Source organism: Aegilops tauschii, chromosome 2 (genome assembly GCF_002575655.3).
Source record: "Aegilops tauschii subsp. strangulata cultivar AL8/78 chromosome 2, Aet v6.0, whole genome shotgun sequence".
In the NCBI taxonomy this organism is placed as follows: Eukaryota; Viridiplantae; Streptophyta; class Magnoliopsida; order Poales; family Poaceae; genus Aegilops; species Aegilops tauschii.
In genome coordinates, this window is record NC_053036.3 from 571,229,067 (window position 1) to 571,246,443 (window position 17,377).

Consider the following 17,377-nt stretch of genomic DNA (forward strand, 5'->3'; position numbering starts at 1 on the left):
TCGTACCGGGCCCTGGCGAAAAGGGTGAATTCCGGACGAAATCCAAAACCGTGCTCCTAGCCCCGTTTTGGAGGAAGAAATTAACAAAGTTATTTTTGAATCCTATGTTGATAGAGTCCTGATGGATCCCTTTCTTTTTCTATCAACATTTTCTCGGAGCTAATCAAGCATGCATGACCTATTTAGGATGTTTGAAGACTTCCACAAAGGGGAACTAGACATTTATAGACTGAATTTTGCCACGTTAACTTTGATCTACTATATCTAAATAGGAGCCCCCACTACCTTATTTCTCTTAACATGCAAGCTATCTACATCAACAATCATCATGCAGCCATCCATCTCAACAAATCTACCACGTCGTCAAGTTTTTTCTTTTATTTTTCTGTATCCTTTCAGCCATTTCACATCTTTTTTTATATCCCACTACCTTATTTTCTTACCTTCACTACTTTTAGCCACCGGCCCACCCATGAATTGTCACATTTACTCTCTGCTCGTCACTTGTCTCCCAGCCAGAAGTGCAGCTACAGAGTACACATGAAACTGACGAAGGTATTCATACTATATCTAAATAGGAGTCCCCCACTATCTTATTTCTCTTGACTTGCAAGCTATCCACATCAGCAATCTCCATGCAGCCATCGACCTCAACAAATCTGCCACGTCATCAAGTTTTTTCCTTTTATTTTTCGGTATCCTTTCGGCCATTCCACATCTTTTTTTATATCTGACTACCTTATTTTCCTACCTTCTCTACTTTTAGACACCGGCCCGCCCATGAACTGTCACATTTACTCTCTACTCATCACTTCGTGAAGTACAGCCACTGAGTACACATGAAACCAATGAAGGCATTCATGTGTCCCTACTATATCTAAATAGGAGTCCCCCATTACCTTATTTCTCTTAACATGCAAGCTATCCATATCAGCAATCATCATGCAGCCATCCCACCTCAACAAATCTGCCATGTCATCAAGTTTTTTCTTTTATTTTTCTGTATCCTTTCAGCCATTCCACATCTTTTTTATATGCCACTACCTTATTGTCCTACCTTCTCTACTTTTAGCCACCGGCCCGCCCATGAACTGTCACATTTACTCTCTGCTCATCACTTCTCTCCCGGCCAGAAGTGCAGCCACTGAGTACACATGAAACTGGCGAAGTCATTCACGTGCCCCTACTATATCTAAATAGGAGCCTCCACTACCTTATTTCTCTTGACATCCAAGCTATCCACATTAGCAATCATCATGCAGCCATCCACCTCAACAAATCTGCCACATCATCAAGTTTTTTCCTTTTGTTTTTTTGTATCCTTTCAGCCATCCTACTTTTAGCCACCAACCCTCCCATGAACTATCACATTTACTCTCTGCTCATCACTTCTCTCCTTCAAGTAAGTTTTCATCGGTGCATAAAGCAATAAAAAATTGCTTCTAAATATGTTTGATCTTTTATTGTAAAGGAAAATAAGCGTTGTATGAACTTGTGATGGCAAAGTAATAAAAGCAACGAACTGCATAATAAAGGTTGCTATCAAAAGGGGCAATATAATGTGATGTTCTTTTGCATTAAGAGATTGCACATCCAAAAATAAAAGCGCATGACAACCTCTGCTTCCCTTTGTGAAGGGCCTATCTTTTACTTTTATGAATTTACTTTTCATGCAAGAGTCAATAGTGTTATCCTCTATTCCTTTTTATTTTTCTCTTTTGCAAGCACCATGTGGTGGGGAAAGATCTATGCACATATACCCAGTTGGATATGAGTGACCATGAGTTATTATTGTTGACATCACCCTTGAGGTGAACAAGTTGGGAGGCGAAACTATAAGCCCCTATCTTTCTATGTGTCTGGCTGAAACTTTCTGCTCCATATATATGTTGTGAGTGTTAGAAATCATAGAAGACTAAATGATGGTTGAGTATGTGGACTTGCCAAAAGGCTCCGACACAAGACCATTCCTGAAAATATGATGAATTGCAATTGCAAAGTCGACTGAGAACACAGTTTGTTTGCTTTCAAGAAATTTTATGCTTTATACTTCGTTGATGTGATGCTCATAAGAAGTTTTATGATAAATGTTATTGTTGTTATAATAATGATCATGATGCTACTATGTCTGTATTTTGTTTTATCGACACCTCTCTCTCTAAACATGTGGACATGATTCTCGATATTGGCTTTCGCTTGAGGACAAGCGAGGTCTAAGCTTGGGGGAGTTGATACGTTCATTTTGCATCATGTTTTCCTACTGTTATCTATAGTATTTTTATTCTTTATAACACCTTTTGAAGTAATTCTAATGCCTTTTCTCTCATAATATGCAAGGTTTACACAAAGAGGGAGAATACTGGCAGCTGGAATTCTGGACCTGAAAAAGCTACGTCAAAGATACCTATTCTGCACATCTTCAAATAAGCTAAAACTTTACAGAGAATTATTCAGGAATATATAAAAATACTAGAGAAAAGAAATACCGGAGGGAGTCACCCAGGTGCCCACTAGGCACCAGAGCACGCCTCCCCCCTGGCGCACCCTGGGGGGTAGTGGGGGCCCTGGCCCACCTCCGGTGCCCATCTTCTGGTATATAAGGTATTTTGACCTAGAGAAAATAAAGAGATGACTTTTGGGACGGAGAGCCACCCTCTCGAGGCGAAACTTGGGCATGAGCACTTTTGCTCTCCAGCGGAGAGATTCCGCTGGGGATACTTCCCTCCGGGAGGGAGAAATCGAAGCTATCGTCATCACCAACAACCCTCTCACCTTGGGAGGATCAATCTTCATCAACATCTTCACCAGCACCATTTCATGTTCAAGCCCTAGTTCATCTCTTGTGTTCAATCTTTGTATCAAAACTTTAGATTGGTACCTATGGGTGACTAGTAGTGTTGATTACATCTTGTAGTTGATGCTAGTTGGTTTATTTGGTGGAAGATTATATTTTCAGATCCATTATGATATTTATTACTGTTCTAATCTTGAGCATGAATATGATTCGTGAGTAGTTGCTTTTGTTCTTGAGGACATGGGAGAAGTCATGTTACAAGTAATCATGTGAATTTGATATTCGTTCGATATTTTGATGATATGTATGTTGTGATCCCCTTAGTGGTGTTATGTGAACGCCGACTACATGACAGTTCACCATCTTTGGGGTCTAAGGGAATGCATTGTGGAGTAGTTATTAGATGATGGGTTGCTAGAGTGACAAAAGCTTAAACCCTAGTTTATGTGCTATTCCGTAAGGGGCTGATTTGGATCCATATGTTTAATGCTATGGTTAGATTTTATCTTAATTCTTCTTTAGTAGTTGCGGGTTGCGGATACTTGCAAGAGGGGTTAACCATAAGTGGGAGGCTTGTTCAAGTAAGAACATCACCCAAGCACCTGTCCACCCACATATCAAATTAGCAAAGTAGCGAACGCAAATCAAACCAACATGACGAAAGTGACTAGATGAAATTCCCGTGTGTCCTCGAGAACGTTTTACTTATTATCATAAACCGTTCTGGCCTGTCCTTTTCTACAAAAAGGATTTGGCTACCTTGTTGCACCTATTATTACTACTGCTACTTGTTACTTGTTACAAATTATCTTGCTATCAAACTACGTGTTACCGACAATTTCAGTGCTTACAGAAATTATATCTTGCTGTAAACCGCTTGTCATTTCCTTCTGCTCCTTGTTGGGTTTGACACTCTTACTTATGAAAGGACTACGATTGATGCCCTATACTTGTGGGTCATTAGTGCACACCAGGTCACCATAACAATATCGTCATACTCACAACTATCCTTAGATCACCGAGAATCCAACATTCTCTTGTCGTCCTTTGATTTCTCATGGGATTTGTCTTTGTCAGCCCCTTTGTTTGCAGTCTTCTCAGCATAGAAAGCAAGTCAGCCAAAAAGGAGTCTCTTGCTGCATCAGATCTCTCTCTCTCTCTCTAACATATTTTCCCGTGAGCTCTTCCAAATAGCTCTACATCACCACACCACAACCGTAGTTAGGAAACTAATAAGAGCACAAACCAATAAACCTAAAACAATTGGGTGCAAAAGGATGCAACATATATAGAAGCTCGCGGAAGGATTTCAGGAGGGGAGAAGAATTGATAAATAAAAGAAAGCTGAGAATAATTGATCAATAAAAAACACTGACTTGAGCGTGTAATTAATATATTCCAATTGGAAGTGCCAACAACAGAGAGTTTAACTGAACCTGGGAGTTGGATATCAATCCGGAAGGGAAGCGAAGGGACAAATGGCTTCCCAGGAGGGCACCGCAACTCATCATTCAGGCCGCAATACCTAAGGTGATGGTGGCTCGGTTCCTGCTAGTGGCAGGCGTGGTGTCGACCGACGATGACTCAGATCTCCTGATGGTGGTCCCTCAAAAGTGCTCACAATGGAGGATGGTCGACCGCTTGTATTGACAGGGGAGGGGGTGCAGTGGGGAAGGATGGCCAGGGGAGAGGAGGAGTGTCCGGGCGGTGAGGGCGGCATGTGTGTGTGTGTGTTTGCCCTAATAGATCGCATACGATAAGTGAGGATGAACGAGGCAGGCAGGGTGATTACGGGGATGAAGGAAATTGTTGTGGCAAAAAACCCGGTAATAATAGAAACCAGAAAAAGAAGGTGGTGGCTTGAGAAAAAACCGATGGAGGAATAAGGAGGTCGTGCGATGTGTGGAAAACAAACGAAACAACATACGAACTGCCCTTTAATAGTAGAGATTATTGTTGTGTGAAATCCACTAATGGCAAAGGAAAAATGCACCACGCCCTTGTTTCTCATTTGGAAAGAGACAAACATCCAAGAGATGACCTAAGCAAGGAAATATAGAATAACAAAAACCTAAAAAATGAAGTTGGCGAAAAAGTTTTGGGTGTTTAATTGTTTACTGTTCACCCAAAACCTTGTTTTTCATGCAAGTCAGAAGTTATGGTGCTTTCTGAAATAGTACTGTATTAGATAAAAACAAATCTGCGATAAGAAAATAAAATCCAAGTCATCTTCATCACCATGCATTTGTATTATTCACCAACCCACAGAAAAGAATCCTAAGCCCCTTTGATCCACTTTTTATTTTGTGCAATAGTAAGTATATATTCATAAAAATATGGACAAAGAAGCAATTAATGGATCTGGAGGTCCCTAATTAACTTGATGGCTAGAGGTGGTTTCTGCAAGATAGTTGATAGATTTGCCCTCTCTTGGGGCAACTCGAGGATACAAAGTGATAGTTGAAAAAAATCATTGTTGCTTCTTTGAAGCAAAAATTATATGTTTATTTCTCTTGGAAACATTGTTCAAATACCCTATTGTTTTAGAAGAAATCATGTAGCTTATTAGCTCCAAAATAACAAGAGCTCCTTTTTCTTTTTCGAGTTTACCAAGAGGTCCTACTGGTTCCACACCACCATCGCATTCCGCCACTTGAAATATATCTCAAAACAAATCCAGCTTATTCGCATGAATGACCCTCCTGTGCTTAAAATGGTCACACAAAATCTACTTGCCAAATTGTAATATAAACGGGAATAATCCATGAATAGTACTCCCTCCGTAAACAAATATAAGAGCGTTTAGACCACTACTTTAGTAATTAAAACGCTCTTATATTAGTTTACAGAGGGAGTATGTATGCAAATATGAATAGTATAAAGTAAACTAAAACAATGACTTAACTAAACTCACTGATACAGAGCTATCAAAGTATCAAAGGGGTGCAATTTAATAATTAATTAGAAAAATACCACGCAATTTTTTTACCACGTACACCAATATGTACATATTTTCATTAGGTATAACACTAACACATATGTATTTTCATTGGGTATGACACCAATACGCACATATTTTCATTAGGTATAATACCCATTAACTGGTATCACGGTATAAAAAATATACATGTGGGTATCTCGGGTACATATACCGCTTATAAAATGTGTGACATTGATGGGTATATACAAAAAAAATCAGATCGAGGTATGTATATTTATGTTTTTATTTTTATTGGCTATACACGTATATATTTATTTGTATATTCGCATCGAGGTATATTTATGTGTATATTTTTACAGGGTATAACATTAACATGTACTTATTAAAATGTATGATATTTATGTGTATATTTTCATGGGTATAACATCAATGCATACAAATTTGCGTTAGGTATAATACCCACTAACTAGTATCTCGGTCTAATAACATATACACATGGGTATCTCGGGTACATGTACATATATACGTACCCAAGTATAAGTGTTTCAGATTATTTTTGTTATAGAAAAAACAATCATGACTATTTAGGATACTAGTACATGCAAACAAAACATGGAAAGTCATTATTTTGCCAATTGTACACCATGCACTAATGAATAGTACTTGCCATAACGCGCCTAGGTGCCTGGGCACCTAGGTGCCCCAAACAATTTACATATATATAACATATTAAACTCAACTATATTATGGTATCTCTATCGCATGACCAACATGTTTATCTGAATTGATAAACTTGATTTTTGTATCTTCTATATATTAAATCCTTGAGGAATTTCATTTCAGTTTCAGCATGAGTGGTCCTATGTTTTCTGTGTGTGTTGTGGTTTAGCAAAATGTAGCTTTAGAGGTGCAATGTGGTTTAGCTGTACTTCTGATTATCGCGTCTACAACGATTCCAAGGCTTCCAAATTGCATTGCATGACTTGTTACAACATGAAGGTTATATATAAATAATTTGACTTTGAAGGAGCCGCAGTACTTGAAAATGGACATGGCTAACAATTTTGAATGTAACTACTATAGACAATATTCTGAACAACACTATATCTCAGTCAAGTTCCTATCACGAACTTTCACCTCAATTCGAAATATTTGTCCTTCCTGGTGCAACAACTATTAGCAAACACAGTAATATAGCATTTTTGCTACAATAAAATAACAGAGAAGTGATGGTCTCAGAGAACCTTATACTGAAACCATGGTTTGTGTTCGTAGTAGTAGAACCTTGCAGGGTATACCCAAAATTGATGGTAAGGGAACTGGTGGGTGGCAAGAGGAATGAGGGTGCCTATCTGCTGCATTGTGGATACTGATGGTGTTTGTTATTAGTGGGAGGGGGTCAAACAAATGAACGGCTTCCAGTAGAGATTTGGTAAGTGTTATTAATTGTTTTGGAAAGTGCGGGCAGGCCACGACGTACCATTATGGAGGAGTTGAATGATGAACCATCATTCATCAATTTCCATTTCTCTACTCCTGTAAAAGACTCAGTTAGTGATGATGGTGTGTCTGTCATCCGTCATTTATAAGCATTAGATTTGCATCTAACGACTGTGATGTAAGTTGTGGCCTTTTTGCAACAATATCCCACTTCTTTGCTCCAATTTCTCTACTCCTATAAAAGATTCAGTTGGTGATGATGGTGTGTCTGCTATCCGTCATTTCTGACCACTAGATCTGCATCTAACAACTGTGATGTAAGTTATGGACTTTTTGCAATAATATCCCACTTCTCTACTCCAATTTACAGAAAACCCCTCAGTATCTTGAAACCAACCACATTCCTCCCTTACCTCATCAAAACAGGCCAAGAAATATATTTTGAGTGAAACATAAGATATTTTTAGTGATATATGTATATCAAAACTAGACTATTTTCTTTCAAATTTGTGACTGTATTATTCTACTTTGGATCTGTTGCAACCCACGGGCTCATTGCTAGTAATAGTAGAAATTTCACCAATTTCCATTTAATAGTAGAGATTTGGTTGTAGGAAAGACAAAGATCGATGTGTTAGGAAAGTATGGGTTTGGCATTGATTGTCACGAAATTGGATTTCATTGTTTGGTAAAGTGCTATCGGTTTCTACCCGTTTGTAACGTGGCTGGATAGGAAAGATTTTATTGTAGGATGAAAAAACCAGTGTGAAGGGGTGGTGGTGGGAGGTGAGACAAAAAACCCAGAAGAAATGAAACAAGACAAAAAATAACCATGGAAGGGAGACTTTCAAGTGAGACATTAGGAGTACAGATTAGTAAGTTCTTGATGGTGTATTCGTATCCTGAGGTAGCTAAACAGGAGCTTATCAATCTCATAACCGAATAGTTGCGTGTGATGATTTTTGTTCTCTTTGGCATATCCGAAACCAAGTAAATATTTTGAGAGCTCAATAAACAGTTTGATTTTTTTTTTTCAACATGGGGCGCACAAAGGAAAAGAATCCTCCTAAGCTGGATAATTAAAATACTGCCTGATCCTTGGAGCTGTAAAAGTAGCGAATACTAGGAGAAGCAAATGTATTGGAAAGAGTCAATTATGTCGATGGTGCTAGAACTTGACATAAACGGTCATTAACTTGTGGCACACCGTGAAGCTGTGCAAAAACTTGACTCAGGCGTACAAATATGGTGCTAATGACGTTTGTATACGCCCCACAACGCTGACCAAGCATGCCAGCCCCGTTGTCAGTGACCAAACAATGAAGACAAGGTGTGGGACATTTTTTTTGCTAGAAACCCCCTTGTTTTTTATTTATTTTTATCAAAAAGCCAGATTTCGAACGAGCGACCTCCAGTTAAACATGTCCGCTACTAGCCACCTGACAAAGACCACGCTCGTTGCGTGGTGAGGATACAGGACATTATATTCTTTAATTAAATAACACAAATTAAGAATTTCAATTTGAATCAAAGAGAAGCAATTAAGCGGGATCAAACCAGCTAACTACGGTAAACAAGCAGGCCAGTGGCAGCCTGCCACTCCAACCAATGCTGTTTCATATCTGCAAAGGTTTGTTACTGTTACGTTTTTTTAGACAATGCTACAATTTATGTTTTTGTAATCTGCTACAATTTATTTCTATAACAGCACGTGCTCATGGGCCAAAACAGCCAGCAGTTAGTGCGGCCCATTTTGAATATGTTAGTTTACTTTCAATTTGTGCAATTTCTAATAAATAAATAAATAAATAAATTATAATTATAAGTAAGATACATATAATTTTAATATGTATTCATTTGAGGAACAACAGTCTCCTTACATATATTTATATTTATATAAAAATATATAGTTATTTTTTTGGAAACACACAAACTTTATTAAAAAACACCGGGGAACCCTTATTAAAAACACACATACACTTTTAAAACAACATAATTCTTTTAAAGCATGGACACGTTTATATACTACTACATGGATATTTTTTTAAAACATGAAAATATTTGAACTTATGTGAGAATTTATTTATATATACATATTTCTCTCAATGACTTTAATTTTTTATTTAACATGTGCAAACAGTTTTAAAATTATACAAATACTTTTATAAGTCATAATTTAATTTATGACTTTTATTAATTTAATAATTGAACATTCTATGAAATTAGATGAGCATTTACTTAATGTCATTTATTTTATTTTATTGTATATTATTTAAAATTTGAATTTGAATTTTTTAATAAAATTTGGAGAAAAACACTAACATGTTGAAATTGTTTAAAAAAACTAAGGTACGCTCACGGTTCGAATCTCTGCGGTTGCATCATTTTACATTGTTTTCCTAATTTATGTTGTTCAACTTAGAATATATAGCTTGTGTTTGTTAATCAACATGAATGGCGAATGGGATTGGCTGGGTAGCTTCGCGAGCATGTACCTTTTTTCCATTCTTGCCCAAACAAAAACAACCTTTTTTGCATTCAATTAAATTTGTGTTGCTGACCGCGGGACCTGCTTGTCAGGGGCTTTCCTATGAAAAAATAATAAACGAGGGGGTTCCATGCAAAAAACCACGCCACAAGCCTTGTCTTCATTGTTCGGTCACTGACAACGGGCCCCACACCATGCTGGCATGCCTCGTCGGCGTCGTGGGTGTATACAAACGCGATTAGCGCCGTATTTGCATGCCCGAGCCAAGTTTTTGCACCACTTTGATGTATACCACAAGTTCTTACACTAACGTGATCGTTTGCGTCAAGTTCTAGCATCATCGGTGTAATCGACTCTATTTGAAAAGGGTGCACGTTGAACATATATGCGGCTTAAGATAAATATTGCAGAAGGAAGCATGCATCATGTCGGCTCCTTGGAGGCATGAATGCAATCGCTAGTACCAGATCACGCTATGCTTGAGAAAAGAAGAAGCACAAACATGATTAGGACCACCAAGAGAAGCCTTGTGCCACTTCTCTTCACTGTAAGCCATTAGCGTAAGTACTTAACAGACATCACTTGGAGTACATATGTTGAGTACTTAAAAATCTAATCTTCAAGCCAGCCAACCCAAAGGAGTCACTACCACATTTGAAGGCCATAGAAACCATGCTAGGAGATAGAAATTACACCCAATTCGCTCTCACGGTAATTGGATTGCGATTTTCTCTGGATTCAATCTCAATGACTACTAAGATTTCTTTCTACTTCTATTTGTGGCATATAGAATTTTACGATCTACTTCCATTTGAGACATATAGAATTTTATGATAGATGAAGTGGAAGAAGGAACAAGACTTGAAGGTGGATTAGCAAGGGATGTTGGGAATTGTTGCATGGAAAACAAAAAAAATTCTACACACACGCAATGATCTATCCATGGAGATGCATAGCAACGAGGGGGAGAGTGTGTCTACGTACCCTCGTAGACCGTAAGCGGAAGCGTTTCTCAACGCGGTTGATGTAGTCGAACTTCTTCACGCTTCAACTGATCAAGTACCGAAGGCACGTCACCTCCGTGTTCTGCACACGTTCAGCTCGGTGATGTCCCACGCCTTCTTGATCCAGCAAGACGTCAAGGTAGTAGATGACTTCCGCCAGCACGACGGCGTGGTGAAGTGATCCTCGCAGGGCTTCGCCTAAGCACTACGAAAATATGACCGGGGGTGTAAACGGTGGAGGGGGACGCCGCGCTAAACAATTATCTGGGGTGTGCTAGGCGCCGTCCCACATATATATAGGTGGGAGGGGGAGGGGAGAGGCCAGGAGACGCCCCAAGTAGGAGCGAATCCTACTTGGGCTCCTCCCTAGCCGCGCCCCCTGCCATATCTACCGGAGGGGGAAGGAAAGAGGGGGAGGGGGAAAGGAAGGGGGAATCCTATTCCCTTTCTTTCCTTTCCCCCTTCCCTTTCCTTCTCCACCTTGGCCGGCCCATATGGGGGGCGCACCAGCCCCTTGTGGCTGGTGCGTTTCCCCTCTTGGCCCATAAGGCCCATATCTTTTGCCTGGGGTGCCCGGAACCCCTTCCGGTGACCCGGTAAGTACCCGGTACCCCCTGAAACACTTCCGTGTCCGAATACCATCATCCTATGTATCAATCTTTACCTCTCGACCATTTCGAGACTCCTTGTCATGTCTGTGATCTCACCCGGGACTCCGAATAACATTCGGTCATCAAATCACATAACTCATATAATACTATATCGTCATCGCACGTCAAGCGTGCGGACCCTACGAGTTCGATAACTATGTGGACATGACCGAGACACCTCTCCGGTCAATACCAATAGCGGAACCTGGATGCTCATATTGGCTCTTACATATTCTACGAAGATCTTTATCGGTCGAACCGTTATGACAACATACGTAATTCCCCTTGTCCATCGCTATGTTACTTGCCCGAGATTCAATCATCGGTATCTCCATACCTAGTTCAATCTCGTTAACGGCAAGTCTCTTTAATCGTTCCGTAATACATCACCTTGTGACTAAATCCTTAGTCGTTTGCTTGCAAGCTTATGATGTGTATTACCGAGAGGGCCCAGAGATACGTCTCCGATACTCGGAGTGACAAATCCTAATCTCGATCTATGACAACTCAACAAACATCTTTATAATCACCCAGTTACGTTGTGACATTTGATAGCACACAAGGCATTCCTCCGGTATCCGGGAGTTGCATAATCTCATAGCCGAAGGAATATGTATTTGACATGAAAAAGGCAATAGCAATAAAACTGAACGATCATAATGCTAAGCTAACAGATGGGTCTTGTCCATCACATCATTCTCCTAATGATGTGATCCCGTTATCAAATGACAACTCATGTCATGGTTAGAAAACCTTAACCATCTTTGATCAACGAGCTAGTCTAGTAGAGGCTCACTAGGGACACGGTGTTTGTTTATGTATTCACACATGTATTAAGGTTTCCGATCAATACAATTCTAGCATGAATAATAAACCTTATCATGAATAAGGAAATATAAAATAGCAACTTTATTATTGCCTCTAGGGCATATTTCCTTCAGTCTCCCACTTGCACTAGAGTCAATAATCTAGATTACCTTGTAATGAATCTAACACCTATGGAGTCTTTGTGCTGATCATGTTTTGCTCGTGGAAGAGGCTTAGTCAACGGGTCTGCTATATTCAGACCCGTATGTATCTTGCAAATTTTTATGTCTCCCTCCTTGACTTGATCATGAATGGAGTTGAAGCGTCTCTTGATGTGTTTGGTTGTTTTGTGAAATCTAGATTCCGTCGCCAAGGCAATTGCTCCAGTATTGTCACAAAAGATTTTCATTGGACCCGATGCACTAGGTATTATACCTAGATCAAATATGAACTCCTTCATTTGCTGCTTCCGAAGCAGCTATGTATTCCGCTTCACACATAGATCCCGCCACGACACTCTGCTTGGAACTGCACCAACTGACAGCTCCACCATTCTATATAAATACGTATCCGGTTTGTGACTTAGAGTCATCCGGATCAGTGTCAAAGCTAGCATCGACGTAGCCATTTACGACGAGCTCTTTGTCACCTCCATCAACGAGAAACATATCATTGGTCCTTTTCAGGTACTTAAGGATGTTCTTGACCGCTGTCCAGTGATCCACTCCTGGATTACTTTGGTACCTCCCTGCTAGACTTATGGCAAGGCACACATCAGGTCTGGTACACAACATAGCATACATGATAGAACCTATGGCTGAGGCATAGGGAATGACTTTCATTTTCTCTCTATCTTCTGCAGTGGCCGGGCTTTGAGTCTGGCTTAACTTCACACCTTGTAACACAGGCAAGAACCCTTTCTTTGACTGATCCATTTTGAACTTCTTCAAAATTTTATCAAGGTATGTACTTTGTGAAAGTCCTATTAAGCGTCTTGAGCTATCTCTATAGATCTTGATGCCCAATATATAAGTAACTTCACCGAGGTCTTTCATTGAATTTTTTTATTCAAGTATCCTTTTATGCTATCCAGAAATTCTATATCATTTCCAATCAACAATATGTCTTCTACATATAATATCAGAAATGCTACAGAGCTCCCACTCACTTTCTTGTAAATACAGGCTTCACCGAAAGTCTGTATAAAACCATATACTTTGATCACCTCATCAAAGCGTATATTCCAACTCCGAGATGCTTGCACCAGTCCATAGATGTATCGTTGGAGCTTGCACACTTTGTTAGCACCTTTAGGATCGACAAAACCTTCTGGTTGCATCATATACAACTCTTCTTTAAGAAATCCATTAAGGAATGCAGTTTTTACGTCCATTTGCCAAATTTCATAATCATAAAATGCGGCAATTGCTAACATGATTCAGACTGACTTAAGCATCGCTATGGGCGAGAAGGTCTCAAATATTCACCTCCACGATCAGATCATAGAAACTTTATTTTCTTGTTACGATGATTCTCCACTTCACTCTGAAATTCTTTGAACTTTTCAAATGTTTTAGACTTGTGTTTCATTAAGTAGATATACCCATACCTGCTCAAATCATTTGTGAAGGTCAGAAAATAACGATAACCGCCGCGTGCCTCAACACTCATCGGACCGCATACATCGGTATGTATTATTTCCAATAAGTCACTGGCTCGCTCCATTGTTTCAGAGAACGGAATTTTTCTCATCTTGCCCATGAGGCATGATTCGCAAGTATCAAATGATTCATAATCAAGTGATTCCAAAAGTCCATCTGTATGGAGTTTCTTCATGCACTTTACACCAATATGACCTAAACGACAGTGCCACAAATATGTTGCACTATCATTATCAACTTAGCATATTTTTGTGACGCCTCCGATTCGACCGTATACTAATCATACATGCAAGTGTGTACGATCAAGATCAGGGACTCACGGGAAGATATCACAACACAACTCTAGACACAAATTAAAATAATACAAGCTTCATATTACAAGCCAGGGGCCTCGAGGGTTCGAATACAAGCTCGATACACAAGCGTCAGCGGAAGCAACAATATCTTAGTACAGACATAAGTTAAACAAGGATGCCTTAATAAGGCTAGCACTAACATCAACGATCGAAGAGGCAAGGCCTCCTGCCTGGGACCTCCTAACTACTCCTGGTCGTCGGCGGTCTCCATGTAGTAGTAGGCATCGACGGTGGCATCTGGCTCCTGGGATCCACCATCTGGTTGCAACAACCGGAAAGAAGAAAGAAGGGGGAAAATGAGTAGCAAAGCAACCGTGAGTACTCATCCAAAGTACTCGCAAGCATCAAATCTATAATAAGTATGCATTGGTATCAAAGGAGGGTATGTATCTGTGGACTGAACTGTAGAATGCCAGAATAGGGGGGAAGGCCTAGCCTATCGAATACTAGCATCTTCAAGCAGCTCCAAGCATCTTGCAGCATTCAGAAGAGTATAGAATAGCAGTTTATATTTAACAAACATGTTGTAGCATCAACGCCCAGAGATCCTTCCTCGACTCCTGATACGTCTCCAACGTATCTATAATTTTGATTGTTCCATGCTATATTATATTCTGTTTTTGGACATTAATGGGCTTTATTATACACTTCTATATTATTTTTGGGACTAACCTATTAACCGGAGGCCCAGCCCAGAATTGCTGTTTTTCTTGCCTATTTCAGAGTTTCGCAGAAAAAGAATATCAAACGGAGTCCAAATGAAACCTTCGGGAACGTGATTTTTGGAACGAACGTGATCCAAAGGACTTGGACCCTACGTCAAGGCATCAACCAGGAAGGCACGAGGTAGGGGGGCACGCCTACCCCTGGGTGCGCCTACCCCCCTGGGCGCGCCCTCCACCCTCGTGGGCCCCACGTTGCTCCACCGACGTACTTCTTCCTCCTATATATACCTACGTACCCCCAAACTATCAGATACGGAGCCAAAAACCTAATTCCACCGCCGCAACCTTCTGTACCCGTGAGATCCCATCTTGGGGCCTTTTCCGGAGCTCCGTCGGAGGGGGCATCAATCACGGAGGGCTTCTACATCAATGATATGTCTCCAACGTATCTATAATTTATGAAGTATTCATGCTATTATATTATCCATCTTAGATGTCTTATATGCATTTATATGATTTTTGGGACTAACTGTAACGCCCCGGATCCGATGTGCCAGGTGTCTTCCAGTTATTCGTCGTTGTTTCCATGTCATTTGCTTGCGTGTTGCATTTTGCCATGTCATCATCTGCATTGCATCATCATGTTTTTCAAAACTTGCATCCAGTCCTTTTCCCCGTTGTCCGTTTCGCGATCCGACTCACTCGCACGCGCCCGTCGCCCCTCTCTAACCTTGTTTCGTGAGCGGGAGAAAAATAATCTCAGAATGGGACGAGATTTGCCAAGTGGCCTTGGTATAGCACCGGTAGACCGCCCGTCAAATTTCGTTCCATTTGGAGGTCGTCTGATGCCCCAACGGTTAACCGCGTAGCCCGAAACCCCTCTCTCTTTGCAGCCCAGCACCCCTCCAAATCAGCTCACTAGCCCAGCCAAACCCCCTCCATACTCTCGGTCGTTCGATCACGATCGTGTGGGCGAAAACCGCACCCGATTTGGACTCTCCTGGCTCCCTCTACCTATATATAGGTGCCTCCCCCCGAAATTCGCAGTCTAACCCTAGTCCTCTTCCTCCTCGCGCCGCCGGCCATGTCCATCCCGTCGCCGGACATGTCCACCGCCGCCTCCACGTCGCCCGACCAATCCTCGCGCGCCACCTCAGCTCCAGCCGGCGCCCCGGCCAACCAGATCCGGCCACGTGGCCTCCCGCACCGTCCCCGCCGCCGCGGCCCGCCCAGGCCCGCGCGGCCGCCCGTCCGCCCCGCGCGCCGCCTCCGTGCCCGACCCCGCCGCCGGCCACCTCGCCGCCCGGTCGCCGCCCCGACCGCCCCCGACCGTCGCCGCGCTGCCCCGCCGCTAGCTCCGCCTTCCGCCGCCCGCCGGCCTCCTCTCGTCGCCGCCCGTCCCCACTCCGGCCACCTTCGCCCTTCTCCGGCGGAGATCCGGTGAGATCCGCGGCCGCCTCGGGATCCGTGCCGCGGTCAACCCCGAAGGTCGAACCCCCCTCGTTTTTTCCCACCAAGTCATTTTTTTGTGATAGTTTTATGCGCTGTTCATCATGCCATAACTTCTTGCATACTGCTTTGTTTTGCGTGCATGATATATCGAAATGTTCGTCATGAGATGCTCTTCATTTTGTTCCATTGTGCCATTCTTGTTTTAGTTCATCTTGATGCCCTAATCATCGTTGCAAGAGTGCTATATTATGTTAACTGCTGTCTGTGATCAGAACTTGGTGATTTGTCTTTTTCATTGCATTTTGTGTGTGCATCCTATGAGCATGAGCTCTACATGTGTTTTGAACTACATCATGCCATCTTTACAGTGGTGCTTGTCTTGTATTTTTGTGATCTATGTGGTGACTAGCACAAGCATGCAAAGTAGCCTCCATGGTGTTGCTGATTTCTGTGACTTGGTCATTTCTGCCAAGTCTGTGTCTGTTATGTTGTGATGCCATGTAAACCTGCTGCCACAAGTCATTCTATGCATGATCTGGAGATGTTCACTAAGGATGTTTTATTACACATGTTATGATCTATCCACACATTCCCATGTTTGAAATTATGGAGTGCTCTAGCATGTCTTAATCTTGCTCTACTTTTGCTATAAAATGTTCCTGGCAGATTGTTTACATGTTAATCAATTTTGCCATGGTTATTACTAGTGATCCATGCACCTTATGGACATGCTCTTGCCATGCTTAGCTTCATATTTATGCCTTCTTGCTGTTGGTTGGATTCACATGCCATGTAATGCTCTGTGGTGGGTGGGTCAAGCTCACCAACATGCCTACTTATCGTTATTTCTGCCATGCTCTATTTTCTGCTAAGTCTGAAGCTGTTAATAAAACTTGCTATGTTTACCTGGGTGCCACCATATCTTCTGTGCCTTTTTGGCTCGTGATCAGTAAGGTACTTTTGTTCTAGGCAATTAGTAGATTTATTACATGTCTTTGTTTTCTATGATATGTGCCTGTAGCATGTTGTTTGATAGCTATAAACTTTGTAACCTGATGTTATTTTCTGCCATGTCCAGTAATTTCTGCCAAGTCTGTGAAACTGTTATTATGTGCAATC